The 14829-nt window shown below is 39.2% G+C and overlaps 1 protein-coding gene across 1 annotated transcript in view; it reads left to right on the plus strand.

The window, feature by feature from the left end:
* The window catches only part of adarb1b (adenosine deaminase RNA specific B1b), a 131093-nt gene that overhangs the window by 29847 nt on the left and 86417 nt on the right, over positions 1-14829 (plus strand). The gene's annotated exons all lie outside the window — the stretch shown is intronic.

Genomic DNA, 14829 nt, shown 5'->3' on the forward strand with positions numbered 1-14829 from the left:
TCTGTCTCTAATAGCTGTCTCTGGCCTGTACGGAGAGGCATCTGCTCCCTCACATGTTTGTGTAGAATGTGGTACTAAATCCCTTGCAGACAACCAGGTTAATCTCTTTCTTTAGCGGTTATTTTTGTAATTTCAAGGAAAGTTCAAGGAAATTCACTGTTGCAAGGGAAATAAATGCACGGTGGTTCTAACGAAGTACAATCGTGTTTGAAAGAAAGTAGCAATCTCTGTCTTAACCAAAATTGTCGTGATTATGATTTTTGCCATAATCAAGCAGCCCGGCTGGACATAAATGACTAATAATGCGTTGCGTTGCAGTGGTACATTTTTCCTCGGAGGGAGCCATCAGTCATTTGCCTCTCCTCTCCTTCCATCTTCTGTGCCACAGCTTTCATTTTCCTTATTCCAGTTATTGTCACACTGTCAGTCATTGCCATGTTGTTTTATTTGATTTGCTGTCATTTTTAAAACAAAATTGTCTTCCTTTGTTCTCATTTGTTATGATCTTATTGATTATATTTTAATTGTATCTATGTGGACTAATATTTTTTACCACTCTGCCCTAGCATTTTCACAATTATGCCAACTGGCCCAAGGGTGTTCTCCATTGTTTGTCCGTGTGTCACAAGTGATATCTCAGACATGGCTGACTTAACTTTGAAAGCACTCGGAGGAATGATGTGTTTTATCATTGCATGTTAGGATTTACAAAAGCCTCTGGCCATAATAGGAGAAGGGTTTGAAACATTCCTATACCATGTGATTGCTCTTTCTCAGCAACTCCTCTTGTACTGCTATGCACATTTCCTGCATAAGGTCACTGAGTATCAGAAGATTTTTACCATATTTCCCACTTTTAAATGCTCATCTGTAGCAGGGTCAAGTGTTTGATTCAAGGCCACCAGAGCATTACTGATTGACCTCTCTGATCTGAAGCCTCTCTGCTGGTCTTGATGCTTTAACCACTACTTTTCTTACATTTGATCTGTCTCTTTCTTTTGCTAACCTTTATTTTGGTGTTGTATTTTAATTAGAGTTGTACTCTTAAGTTTACATACTCTGGCAGAATTTATGATTTCTTCGTCATTTTTCAGAGAACATGAATGATAACAGAAACTTTTCGTTCACTCATGGTTAATGGTTGGGTTAAGCCATTTATTGTCAAACAACTGTTTACTCTTTTTAAATCATAATGACAACAGAAACTAGCCAAATGACCCTGATCAAAAGTTTACATACCCCAGTTCTTAATACCGTGTGTTGCCACCTTTAACATCAGTGACAGCTTGAAGTCTTTTGTGATAGTTGTGGATGAGGTTCTTTATTTTCTCAGATGGTAAAGCTGCCCATTCTTCTTGGCAAAAAGCCTCCAGTTCCTGTAAATTCCTGGGCTGTCTTGCATGAACTAGATGTTTGAGATCTCCCCAGAGTGGCTCAATGATATCGAGACTGAGATGGCCACTCCAGAACCTTCACTGTATTCTACTCTAGCCAATGACAGGTCGACTTGACCTTGTGTTTTGGATCGTTGTCATGTTGGAACATCCAAGTACTTCCCAAGTTTCCTGTGCCTTTGTAGCTCACACATCCCCAAAACATCAGCGATCCAGCTCCGTGTTTCACAGTAGGAATGATGTACCTTTCGTCATAGGCCTTGTTTACTCCTCTCCAAATGTAACGTTTATGGTTGTGGCCAAAAAGTTCTATTTTGGTCTCATCACTCCAGAAATTTTGAGGCTTGTCTCCGTGCTGTTTGGCGTATTGTAAGCGGGATGGTTTGTAGCATTTGTGTAGTAAGGGCTTTCTTCTGGTCACTCAACCATGCAGCACATTTTTCTTCAAGTGCCTCCTTATTGTGCATCTTGAAACAGCCACACCACTTTTTTCAGAGAGTCCTGTATTTCAGATGAAATTATTTGTGAGTTTTTCTTTGCATCCCGAACAATTTTCCTGGCAGTTGTGGCTGAAATTGTTGTTGGGCTACCTGACCATGGTTTGATTTCAACACAATCCGTCATTTTCCACTTCTTAATTATAGTTTGAACACTGCTGATTGACATACTCTATTCCTTGGGCATGTTTTTATATCCTTTTCCTGTTTTGTACAGTTCAATTACCTTTTTCCGCAGATCCTTTGACAATCCTTTTGCTTTCCCCATTACTCAGAATCCAGAAACATCAGTGCTGAACTGAATGAAAGATGCAAGGGTCTGTCAGAAGCCCAGAAACTCACTGATCTTTTATACACACACACTGATTACAAGCAAACAGATCAAAGGTGAGGATGGTTAACTTTAGTAGCCATTGAAACCTGTTTGTGTCAACTTGTGTGCTTGTATGTTATCGGGCCAAAATCACCAGGGTGTGTAAACTTTTGATCAGGGTCATTTGGGTAGTTTCTGTTGTCAGTATGATTTAAAAAGAGTAAACACAGTTGTTTGACAATAAAGGGCATCACCCAACCACTAACCATGGGTGAAAGAAACATTTTTCTCTTATCATTCATGTTCTCTGAAAAATGGCCAAAAAAATCACATCTTCTGCCAGGTCATGTAAATTTATGAGCACAACTGTATAGGCAGGACGTTTGTATCTTTTTCCATCCCAGACTTGCCAGGCCCAGTTCTGTCAGATCACAAACAGCTTATGGTTCATGTTTGCCATGCTCCTTTTACACAGACATGTAACTGCCAAAATGAAACAGCAATCACCAATGTCTCCAGATTACTTAAAATATAACTGTTGACTGTATTTCAAAAGCAAAATCTGTTTTTATTAGCAGCCATCAGTTTTGATCTGCTTTTAGCTACACTTTATGAAGGGGGATGAAAATAGGTGCACATATGGTACATCAACGACAACAATGACAACAAACAGAAATGTGGCAGCTAGGGAATGACTAAATGCTCAGGACTCAGACAGAAGGGGCTTTGTTTCACAGATTTCCGAGTTCAGATATTGTAGAGTGCAAAGTTTGGGATAAACAGTCTAAAAATAAACGGTACCTTGGCAATGGCAAGACTTTGTTTGTTTGTCTCTCTGCACACACTATAGCGGGGGAATACTTGTTAAAAGAAGAGCATTAGTACAGCCTGTTGAGCAAAAAAGCAAGCAGTTAACAATTATTTTGCACCTTTGGATGGAGACCCTTAAGTTAGGTGTCAGGTGTTATTTTTCTTTAAATAATTTTGTAGTGCTTTGAATTTGGAGCACGCCACATAAGCGTCCAAAGAAATTTGACCTGCTCCAGCCAAGCCTGGCCATTCTTAGAGGGGCTGAAGGAAACACATTTTGCTTCAAAAAGTGGGTGACATTCCCTTTTTAAGCTACTGAATCATCAACACTCTTTGCTGAATCACTGAGTTCCCATTCATGGGTAGCAAAATATAGCTGAGTAGAGTACGGCACTCAGTTACAGAATTGTAATTCGGTACCACAGTGAATTAGATGTAGGAAAATTTTTCCTCAGCAGCTGGCGACTTTGATATCATGCAGCAAATTAGACTGTTAAAAAATGCACACATACACACACACACAGACAGAGGCAAACACTTGAGCACCCTGAACAAGGAAAGCTTTTTCTACTGTGTGAATGAGAAGCTATGGCTGAATGGTTGAGTGTGTCCTCTGTGTCTCTGAGGTCGACAGCCCAGGGAAGATTAGGAGGAAGCACATCAAATGAATGAGAAAGAAAGAAAGAAAAAATGAGAAGGGGAAAAGCTGACGGCTCAGGAAAACCCGCCGCATTACACTTGCTTTAGGAGAATTATCTCAGCGGGGTCTTGAAAGTGGACATGAACACACACACACGCACGTGCACAAAATATCAACTGACTTAAATATCTCATTAAAGCTACATTGATCTGATTAGCTCCATCTCTGTGCAGATCCAAATTTCTTCATCTACTGTTGTTATCCAATACTTGCCATTTTTGTGCCTTGAGCATTCTGCATGGATGGCATACATAGAGACTCTTTTTCTCCAATTTGTGTTCTCACACATTTTGGCACTTGTGAAATCACTGTAAAGCTGTGAATAATTACAAAGAGTCTGTTGTTGACTGGCTGTGGGACCCTAGTTAAGAGAGTCTGTGTCACTAACGGGTGGCCGGTGCGGTTGGCAAGAAAAGGCATGGGTGGGGTTGAGTTGTAAAAGGAAGCTGTTTGAAAATAGTTAGTCTCCCAGACGTGCGTCACCACAGCCAGGCCACAACACATCTCCCTGCTCCGTCTCTCTTACTGGTTTCCATATGTTCAGCTGGCATCATTCTCACTTCACTGTAACACTGTGTAGATGATGAAATTTCCTCTCAGTGCCATGAGTATCTGAACAAATGTTCCATAATCAGAATAATCAGTCACTGGATTTGCCACAATCAGTTCCACAATCACATATGGAGTTCTTTACCAGAAGTTCAATGGGATTCACTGTAAAACAACAATAATCACTATTTTTTATATTGATCATAAAATACAACATTGATATTAGTACTGTATCGCAATACCCTTTTCACTTAAAAACAATACTATTTCCCATTTTATTGGTATTAGTACTTTAAGAATGACGGTGGTTTAATAGAAGCCATGTTTCCTGAGTTGCCTTGATTTACGACAGCGGAGCAGTGAGTGTGTGTGTGTGTGTGTGTGTGTGTGTGTGTGTGTGTGTGTGTGTGTGTGTGTGTGTGTGTGTGTGTGTGTGTGTGTGTGTGTGTGTGTGTGTGTGTGGGTGTGGGTGTGGGTGTGGGTGTGTGTGTGTATGCAGTGCTCTGCTTCCACTCTGCAGGCATAGTGGCCACGACATCTGCTTTTTTCTTCTTTAATAAGCAAAGTGCAGCTCTCATGGTGACAAGAGGAAAGGCACGTACTGCAAGTTGTTGATTATCCGTGGACTGTCCGCAAAAGCAGACGCACAGAGAAAAATATGGCATTAAATCCCTTACGGCTGACAGTCAGGGCGAGCACATGGACACCACAAAGCCCCTCTGTAAAAGATATTTTCAGCCTAGACCAAGGAAGCCATCACGCTCATCTTGACAAAGTTTCTTTCCGTCAAACGTAACAAATTCAGCATGCAGCAGGTTAAAGAATATGATATAAAACATAACTTCATCATGCCGCTGTTTACAAATACAGTTTGAGCAAGTGGCATTTCTTTTGTGACAAGCAAACTTTTCTCACTATCATCAGAGATTCATGAGGCAATTGTGGGCAGTGATACCTAGTTAACCCTCGTGTCCTCCTGTGGGTCAAAATTGACTCGTTTTAAAGTTTGAAAATGTGGAAAAAATACATATTTTCACAGTGAAACTTCTGATGTCCACATTCTCAACATTTTTGGGAAATCGTTGAACATTTTTTGGTGGAAAAAAAGATGTTAAAAATGTTTCTTAAGAACATTCACAAAAAATCAACCAAAATCCAGTGAATTTCGCTGGATTTTGGTAGATTTTTTTGTGAACGTTCTTAAAGAAAACATTAGAAGTTTTACTGATATATATGTAATCACTTTAAATACTTTTAGGATTTTTTTGGAAGATTTTTACTAATTTTTTGAAAATATTTACAGGAATTTTCTTGCCAAATTTGGGGGATTTTTATTTAAAATAAAACTTTTAAAGGAAACTTGTAAGGAATTATTGGAATTTTCTTTCTGAAGGGTTTTGCAAATTTTCAGAAATTTGGGGAATTTTTTTGCAGAATTTTTGGATTTTTTTCAGACAAGGAAACAATATTTTTGGTGCCCGTAAATGAGGACAACAGGACGGTTAACTTAGCTTTATCATTTAAGCTACCTGTACAATATTACGAACATCTCTTTATGTGAACACACAGTTCACGTTAGTAACTTCAACTCACGTTACTGCAAGCTGCTAAAAATTAGGTGTTCACATGTATGCAAATCAACCACACCAGTGGAGAGATGTGAATGTATACATAGATAATACTAATTAAGAGTTTTGTCAGCTCCGGTTGGAAATGAAAATATATTTTATTTATTTTATTCATTTATTTGATCAGGGACCATGTAATTATCATAGAACACATAGGACTGATGCATTACATATAGAGTGTGTAGCATTGAGCTAATTTGCAACTCCTGTCCCTGGTTGGGCTTTTAAATATATTAACATACTATTTTACAAGAATTCTTCCCTTTTGTTTTATGGTTTCTTTTTTACATTATCCACGGGCTTGCATCAACATTGTCCAAATTTTGTTTGTTTTTCTTTTTCTTAGATAAAAAATCAACTATTTTTAAATTTCTTATTCTCTCATATATTACTGCATTGAAGTGAACAGATAATGTCAGATGACAGTGGCTAGTGTTATTAAGCATTGAGCAACCAGATATCCCAAGCTGTTGGAGGCCAAAATAAAGCTAAAATTTTAATAACCAATAGGGAATTAATATGAAAACAAGTAAAAAGGTGACACAAATGACACACATCTCTGCAAGTATAATAAAAGAGCAAGATAGGCATTGTCATATTTTTCTTAACTTTCAATGATCTGTCCACATTATACGTTATTCTTTGTAAAAGAAGCTTTCAGACCTTTCTTTCAAAATCTAGCAATGCAAATATCAGAGCTGATTTGTTTGGTTTGTGGTTTTTTTCGCTTTATGAGTCAGCTCCCCGCATTGCGTGCATTCCCTCCTCAGTGGCTCTGCGTCCCCTCGGGGGAGACCCATACCCCAGTTTCCAAATCACTAATTTACGCTGTCTGTTATGAGAGAATGCGCCATACTAGTGTTGGTCGGAATGGTGCAGTTGAGGATAGGATTAATGCGGTGATGGGATTTTTGCTGTCGATGTACAGTTTCAAAGGACATGGCTTGCATTAGCTTTTCCTCAGGATTCTCCACATATCCACCCCCTGTATCTGCCTCGGGGAAGAGCTTGCATCATAAATTGTGCAGTTACAAATTTTGATTCATCACAACAGGTTTTTAGGTTCAATACTGTCAGATTGTTAAAAAAACAACACACTGAACTATGCCCTCTACTAACTGACATTTGTGCTGACCTGTAACTTCAGTACACTGTTCAATCCCAACTCATGCTCTTGGCTTTTGGCAGCCTCCCAGAGTTAAGCATTTAGAAAAGCCATCGACAATAGAAGTAACTTACTGCGCATTTGTGATTTAATACATTTAAGCCAACTCTGCCTTATTTGAGCTGATGTGGGTGGGGGAAGGTAAAAATACAATTCCTGGAGGGTATTGAGGTTGTTTTCACAGCAGTAGATGCACTCAGACCTTCATACTCTTTGACAACATAAATCAGCATTCTCATGCACAGCTGCTTAAACATATTCCTTGTTATGGTGGATTTGTATAGAATTGTGCAAATATAAGCAATTGATCTTCCAAGAGGGAAAGAATCATAGAAGGTAAAGTAAGAGGAAGACAGAGAGAAGTGTCCCCTAATTACAGCCTGAATGCATTATGCAAGCATTATTTATCACAGTCTACTGCACAGAACTCTGTCTCCACACTGCTCACAATAAACCTCTCCTCAGACTCCTGCTCTTCTGAAAAGTCAACTGCTCCTGTCTCCACTGTGGATGATTTTTTTTTTTTTTTAAATTTTTTTAGGTTAGCTCACCTGGTCTGCACAAAGCACACTGAGCAAATGTTTGTCTTGAGGTCCACTGCAATCACACATCATTATAGATGCAGCGATGGGTTGTGATTGGGACATTCCTTTCTAGAGAGTTGTGTCATCTGGAAAAAGTGATGACTGAATAAAATATGTCAAAATTAAATCCATTTGAAGCAAGTTTCAGCCCTTCAACATTTGGCATGTTAGTGTTGCACTTAATGAGTAAGTCAAGCTTCAGCAAAGTTAAAGTACATCAGTAAGTCGTAATAAATATAAGTTTCCAACACATCCTTAACAGATGGATGAATGGACCCATTCAAGCTTTTCCTGTTACCTTGCCTAAATTACTTTACATTTTTGATTTTCCACATTAATGTTAATGTTTGCTCAGACAGACTAATAGATTGTCCCCAGGTTTTTACCTGATTGGCCTGATTTACACTTGATTTAGGTCAAGACCTTGATTGTGTGTGTGTTTACATGTGGCACAAGTGCAGGAAGCATGAGTGCTAAACCCTCCAGGCCACAGAGGATGTTGGCTAACTTAACCCAGCTGTTGTACTTGCCAAGTGTACACCATGTTAATCAGAAAGTTATTGACTTGGAGTCAGAACGAATTTTAGTATTTAAATTTCAAAATAGGAGTGCTAGTTTTAGACAGGCAATCACAGCATTGCATGCTGCTGTTAGTGTTTCACTCAAGGCACAAGTATGCCTTCGCAAAGCCACTAGCATGACTGCAGACCATTGATGGGAAGAGGGATGGGATTTTGTCAACTTCTCACCATGCTGAAGCTAACAAGATACTGCACAGTGATTTGATGTGGATTTTACTATCAGGAGGTCATACGACAAGCAGATCTATTTGTTTACCACACTTACCTACCAGCCAAGCTGCAGCATGGGCAGCAAAATGTAAGTACTTGTACTTGGCCTGGAAAAAAATGATATTTGTACACCCCTTGTTCAGATATTTTGCACTGTTGAAGTACTGTTATCTGCACACCTGCCATCAGGTCAGCTGCACATTTGTCTGCCAACAATCCTTGACTGATATTTTCATCCTTTAATTATTTACAACTTAAGGTGGTGGAGCTGCTCTAAGAATTAAGGCTGAAAATTTCAAACAACTTTCTGAACTGATAGTTAACCGCAGTATCAATAATCATTTCAAAGAATGAAGTAGAGTAGACATTTGTTTTAATCAACAAACCGTTTTTAACCTCAGACACGTTACCTTTGCTCTAAAAAGCAGCTCAGTACATTATCCAGTCAATTATAGGAATTATTGTCTTCAGTGCATTGCCAACATGAACTGCCCACAGTCTAAGAGACCGCCTCCTTCAGTCACTACAGTATTAAACACAGTAAACAAACTGCAAATAGATAAATAGTAGGAGGCTCCATCGGGTGGTGCAAACAGGTGCTACAGCTAATTTACAATGGATTTTAGGACATAAATGTTGTTCCTCTTCTGCCTTAACGGGTCATATATTTTTAATAAATTAAATTATTAACGGATAAATCATTAACATTCCCACTAAAGATATATCCCTACTACTCCCTCCAGCTGACTGTCAGTTTTATCTTTTCTCTTTTCTTTCCGTCTGAGCCAAAGCCAGAATCTCCCTTGCTCTGCCTCATATGCCAGGACCTTAAGTACCTTCTTCAGCCTGAAGCCAGTAATTCCAAGGGACTACAGGAAGCATTGAATGGATGTTCCGATGAAGCCTTTGCAGCCGACTTCCACATGATAGATGATTTCCCCCCTATCCTGCTTCTCCACAGCTGCCAGCTCTGTGTACTGCTCCTTCTTCTTCTCAAAGGCAGCCTCCATTCCTTTCTCCCATGGAGCAGTCACTGTGATCGCTGTCTTAGCAGAAGCAGACCTGAGGATGGTATCTGTCTGTAGAAGGGTTGTGGTGATCTCGGGAAACTTAAGCTAACTGTCGATGTCGGCTATCCACTCACATCCTTGATCAGCTCTTGCGTTGATACGAATCTGGTCCTGTTTGCTTGTAGTGTAGGTGCCTTTAAGATCTCTGCTAACTTTTGTTGAATCTGGACATCTTTATCAACCTCGTGCTGTTGCAAGTTTGAGTTGTGGTTGTCACAGAGTTTGCAGGCTTCCTCTGAGCTATACCAAGTTATGGTGATAATGTTGAAGATTCTTTTCATTATTTAACAGTGTTAGCCATTACAACTACTTGGTTCAGCTGGCGGTGCATTGTTTATCTTCAAATGAATTTGGGCATATCACACATTGATAAAGTGCAGAATTCTAAATCTAAAGAGGGGTAGTTTTGTGTGTGTATGTACCTCACTACCAGCTGCCTCTAGCGTAGTGCACAATTATGGCTCCAACAAAGATTCTGAAATGAACACGGGTAAAAGCATGTTGCATAACTGACTGCTGATATCCAGATACTAGGCTGAAAGCAAAACACGTCGGTCTTGTCAATGCCATTAGCAGATGACATGTATATGCATGTGAGCACACACACACAAACACACACACACACACAGACACACATTTTTGCCCACGGTGACACCATAAGGTCATAATGTATGTGATGGGTTCAGTCAAATGAGAATGACCTCTTTTAATGCAGTAGCTCTGTTTAGTTGGCCTCTAATGAGTGACTGTGACTCACAATCTATACTGTGTACTAAAGCCGAAGGGTTAATCAGCCTGATAGCGTGTCTGTGCATTGTTGTGTGTACAGTATGTGTTGCCCATGTCAAGTTGGGTTATGCAAAGTGCCTCTCAGACATAATTTCATATGATGGAGTGACAATTATTTATGAAGTCTCTGTGTTTTCCTCTGGCAGTCATCATTTAGCCTTTTGTAGTCATGTCAAGAGCCAGTCTTTAATATTAAGGTATACTTGGGGGCATTTTTGGACAGTTGAACCAGAGATGGGGAAATGCACTTTACCTGTTTGCTATTATTTTAATGAAATCCAACGAAATCATGAAATTTATGAAAATAAACTGCTTAGCTTTGTGATGTGTCTTAAAAAGATAGACAATTTCACCTCGTTATCGGTCAATAAACTGATTTATATAATGTTCTGGCATTGGGCCTTACCTGCAGTGGTGATGACTGAAGATTTATTGAGCTGTCATATTTTTGACTGTTGGGCTTAAATGTTACCATTTTGTCGAGGATCAGCTGAAAACGAAAATACTGTAGCTTCTCATTGGGTTTGGGCTGAAATGGTTTCCTGTTTTATACGCTGGAGACAGGCACAAAGCTGTCAACAGAAGTGTCACAAAAGTCAAAAGTTTTCCTCTGAGCAAGCAAGAAAAACAGATGGGTCGAGAAAAAGACAGGGCGTGGGTAGAGGGTTGGACGGGAGGAAGAAACAAGATAGGCGTTCAAGCACTCACTACTTTGAACACACACTGATATTGCATTTAAAAGCATGCATTTGAGTTTCTCATGCATCATTTACTTTAGCCTTAGGGTGGTTTGTTTTTAAGAAATACTTTGCTTTGTACTTTTGTTGTTAAAATATTTTAGTATGACTTACTCTTGACGTCAAATTTGAAACCAGTGTTGCATCACTATTGCATTCATGTCATATTTCAACATTAGCAGAGCAGCTTTGATCGCATGCCTCTAATTCAAAGGATGGAAGGGTTTAGCCAGCTACATTTATCAAAAAATGCTGACCATGTATGCGCGTCTTAACATTCACTCAGCAGCTCACATTTATAGCCATCAGCTACGGGCCGCTGAGCAGCTCCACTGGGGAGACTGGATGTTAATGTGTTTAAGATACCTTTGCAGCAGCATTTGGAGTAACTGAGAGTGAGTCATTAACTTCTCCCTCACAAACCTCCTCAGAATGTGACTTCCATCCTAATCCCTGACTTCAGTTTTCACAAGTGAAGGCTTTTTTGGCAGCGAACAGCCTCAAAAAACCATCAGCTGTCACACCATCTGCGTAATGATGCTGAAGCGTGCTGAAGTTTGTTGCAGTCATCTATCACCTTCACAGCATCATCTGGCTTGTCAGTTTGAGCAGCAGTAATTTGCAACAATGTCACATTCAGTGCCATGTTTCAATGAGGCTGAAACACAGAATGAACCAGAGCAGGAATTATTGTAGGTTAAGCAAATAGCATATAAAGGATAATCACTTCAACAAATAGTTATGAATAGTTAATAATATCTGCCACTTGCACTCGAAGGTCAGTGAGAGAGGTCATGCAAAATTAAAGGATGTTTACCCCTTCCAACTTCAGCTGTCGTTCATCATTAATTAAAACTGAAGGCTGTTGTTTGTTTGCTTGTGCACTCCCCAATTGACTTGTTAGCTCAGTAGCACTAGCTGTTAGGAAAGAGTGTCAGGGTTTTAAGGAAGGACACTGGGGTGTTTTTGTTCAGGCAGGGTGCGATAGGGTAGCATGAAGAAATAATCCTAACTTTGAGTGGATCTGCAAAAATATGTTTTCATGTATGACAAGCTTTTCTTGCAGTCATCAATTGGTGACAGCTGAAGATTTCTTGCTCTGGTCCATCTAGGGAGATCTGGGTATAACCTTGAAGCACTTATCTCTTCCAAAAAAAAAAAAAGAAAGTTATTTATTACATTGTACCAAGTTCTAAGTCCTAAAAATTAATGTTGCTTGGTACATACCATATATTTATATAGTTGTGTTTTTTTTTAAATTTAATGGAATACTGTTGCTAATTCCAAAAATTGCCATGTCATTTCTATTGAGGAACTGACTGTATTTCCAAGTAACATGACTGAATTCTACATATGAATGAACCAAGAAGTGTTTCTTCACTGAACTGTACTGAGAATAAGACACTCAGGAGCAAGCATTGTAACACTGGCTGCATTTGTATCAGTTTGGTCTGCAGATATGCAACATGAAATATTAAGTTCTCCACAAGATAATACAGTATGTATGAGACTGGGTTTGTTAGGTTTTCTCACTACAGAAAAAAGGGATGAATGAGCCCTAACCACTGTCTAAACTCAGAATGCAGATGTTTTCGGATGAATGGCGAAAGCGCTGATAAACTAATCTTACAGCCCAGTCTGCTTTTCTCATTTGTAGCAGTTTCTCTCCTTAACTAATTGAAAGGAATAAGCAGAGATCATTGAACACTGTTTTGCTTTTCTTGCCTCTGGTAAATGTGACGTTACAACACAAGTGAACCGTTTCTCGCTGCAGAAACAGGGTTAATTGCACTGTGTTTGAAAGTTTGAATTAGCTCAGGGCAGACTCCATTAACAGCAGTTGCTGCTTGAAAATTGTTTTGTCTTTAGGTTTCATAAAATTCGAAGCTCATTTAGGAATTAGCAACCTAAGCGTTTTGTTCATGATTCATTAACATGTAATTGCTTACCAGTTGTTTGTCTTTAATTTATCTCGATTGACATCTGGTGCCGTGTTTGGCTGCTCGAGTGTAAACTGTGGGCGTCGTTTCTAAGAATACAGAGTCTGTGCTAAAAAACACTGAATCAGGAGCTGTTTCCAATAAGATTTACAGCTGCTGTGGATTTTGTGACAGACTTATCACAGTGGGGAAAAAAACGACTGTCAGGATGAACCACATAATGCAGATTCCCCCACTACTGCAAAAGGGTCATTTTAAGATTTAACCATCTTCTTTTTCACTACAAACCTCCTCATAGTTCCAAAGCAAACAACATTCCCTCTGCTGTCACTTGTTTCCCTCTGCTCTTGATAGTTAGTGGATGAGGCAAGAAAGCATCCCCAGAGCAGATAGTAGCAGTAGTTGAATGTTCTTACACTCTAATTGATGCTTTCGCTACTGCTAAATTAGCAGTAGTGTGCCCTGAGAGATGAGGCAGTGCAAGTGCTAGTGTAGCCTGTCGTCCTTTGTTGCGTTACTTGGTCATAAGACACGAGAGGGAGGAAACACAAGGTGACTCACTGCTGACTTATGTAACAAATCTTACACTGTATTAAAAAAAAATACAAGCAGAGCTCTTGTACATGCAGAACATAGATGATGTAGTTTCAGTGCTAACTCTTTGCTTTGTCTGCACACCATTGTTGCATTTATCTCACATCAAACCATACAGCTGGCACATGCTGTGTAATGCTGGTACATGTAAGGAGAGGTCATTGCTTATTCATTGGTACATTCACTGAAAATTTCCAAGGCTTTTATGTAAAAAGTCAGTTTTCTCTACACTGAATAAATGCTGGGTGCTGTGGGTCAGATACAGATTTGATGTATTATTGTAAGTGTAGAGAACATATGCATGGATTTGCAACATAAGTGGGTTTGAGTATTTGATTTGAGGGTTGTAATAAATAGGAATAACATGAAGCTTCCAGTGATTTATTAAAATGTATTGAACAACTGGCCTACAGTGCACTACATGTTTAAATATGTGAGACAAATATACTGTTGGTCACATTTTCTAATGAGGAAACGATATATGCATATTAACATGCCCAAGCATGTGTTACATTGAAAAATATGTAAATTAAGGCAAACTTTAAGGAAGGTGGCTCCTGTGCAAGAAGTGCTTGTGGCAGCTCAGAGAGGTGTAAAGCACCTTGGTGGATGTGTTGAATACAGATGATGGAGACACGCACACATTTACAGGATGGTGAAGGAAGGTGAGCCTTTTTTTTTTTTAACAACCAAGTTCCTCCAAGCAGATACCATATGGTCTCTAATAAAAGCCCCAAAAGCCCTTTTTAAAAAAAAAAAAAAAGAAAAAAAAAATAGATGGACCAGGCCTCTTTTCTCAGTGTGGCAGTGCTCTGTTAGTGAATGAGATGCAAGTTTAAGCTTTAAGAATCTAATTTGTTTTAGGAGGATCATGAATTTTAGCATTTTCTTGTTCGAATGTACATAATAATACTGCTGTATTATTTTTGAATTGAATATATGTTTACTGGTATCAGCAATGAATGTTTTATTTATGCATTTTGATGCATGAACTTGTATTGTTTGCTCTTTTCTCTGTTTGTCACTGCTGAAGGACAGGTTGGTTGGACAGAGTGAGACAAGTAACTTGATTTTAATTTACATAGAAGCCTGCCACTCAGTTTCAGTCCATGCTAAACCTTGCCAGTGTCACCTCCGTTTTTTGTTTTTTTTTTTGTTTGTTTGTTTTCAAGATACCCTTCTGTCCTTGTGCCTGTGAGGATGGAATCACAGTCACTAATGTGATTGGACAGTGGGGCAACATCTGCTCCCTTTTGCTATGCCTCCAT

This window comes from Amphiprion ocellaris, chromosome 11 (genome assembly GCF_022539595.1).
Source record: "Amphiprion ocellaris isolate individual 3 ecotype Okinawa chromosome 11, ASM2253959v1, whole genome shotgun sequence".
NCBI lineage: Eukaryota > Metazoa > Chordata > Actinopteri > Pomacentridae > Amphiprion > Amphiprion ocellaris.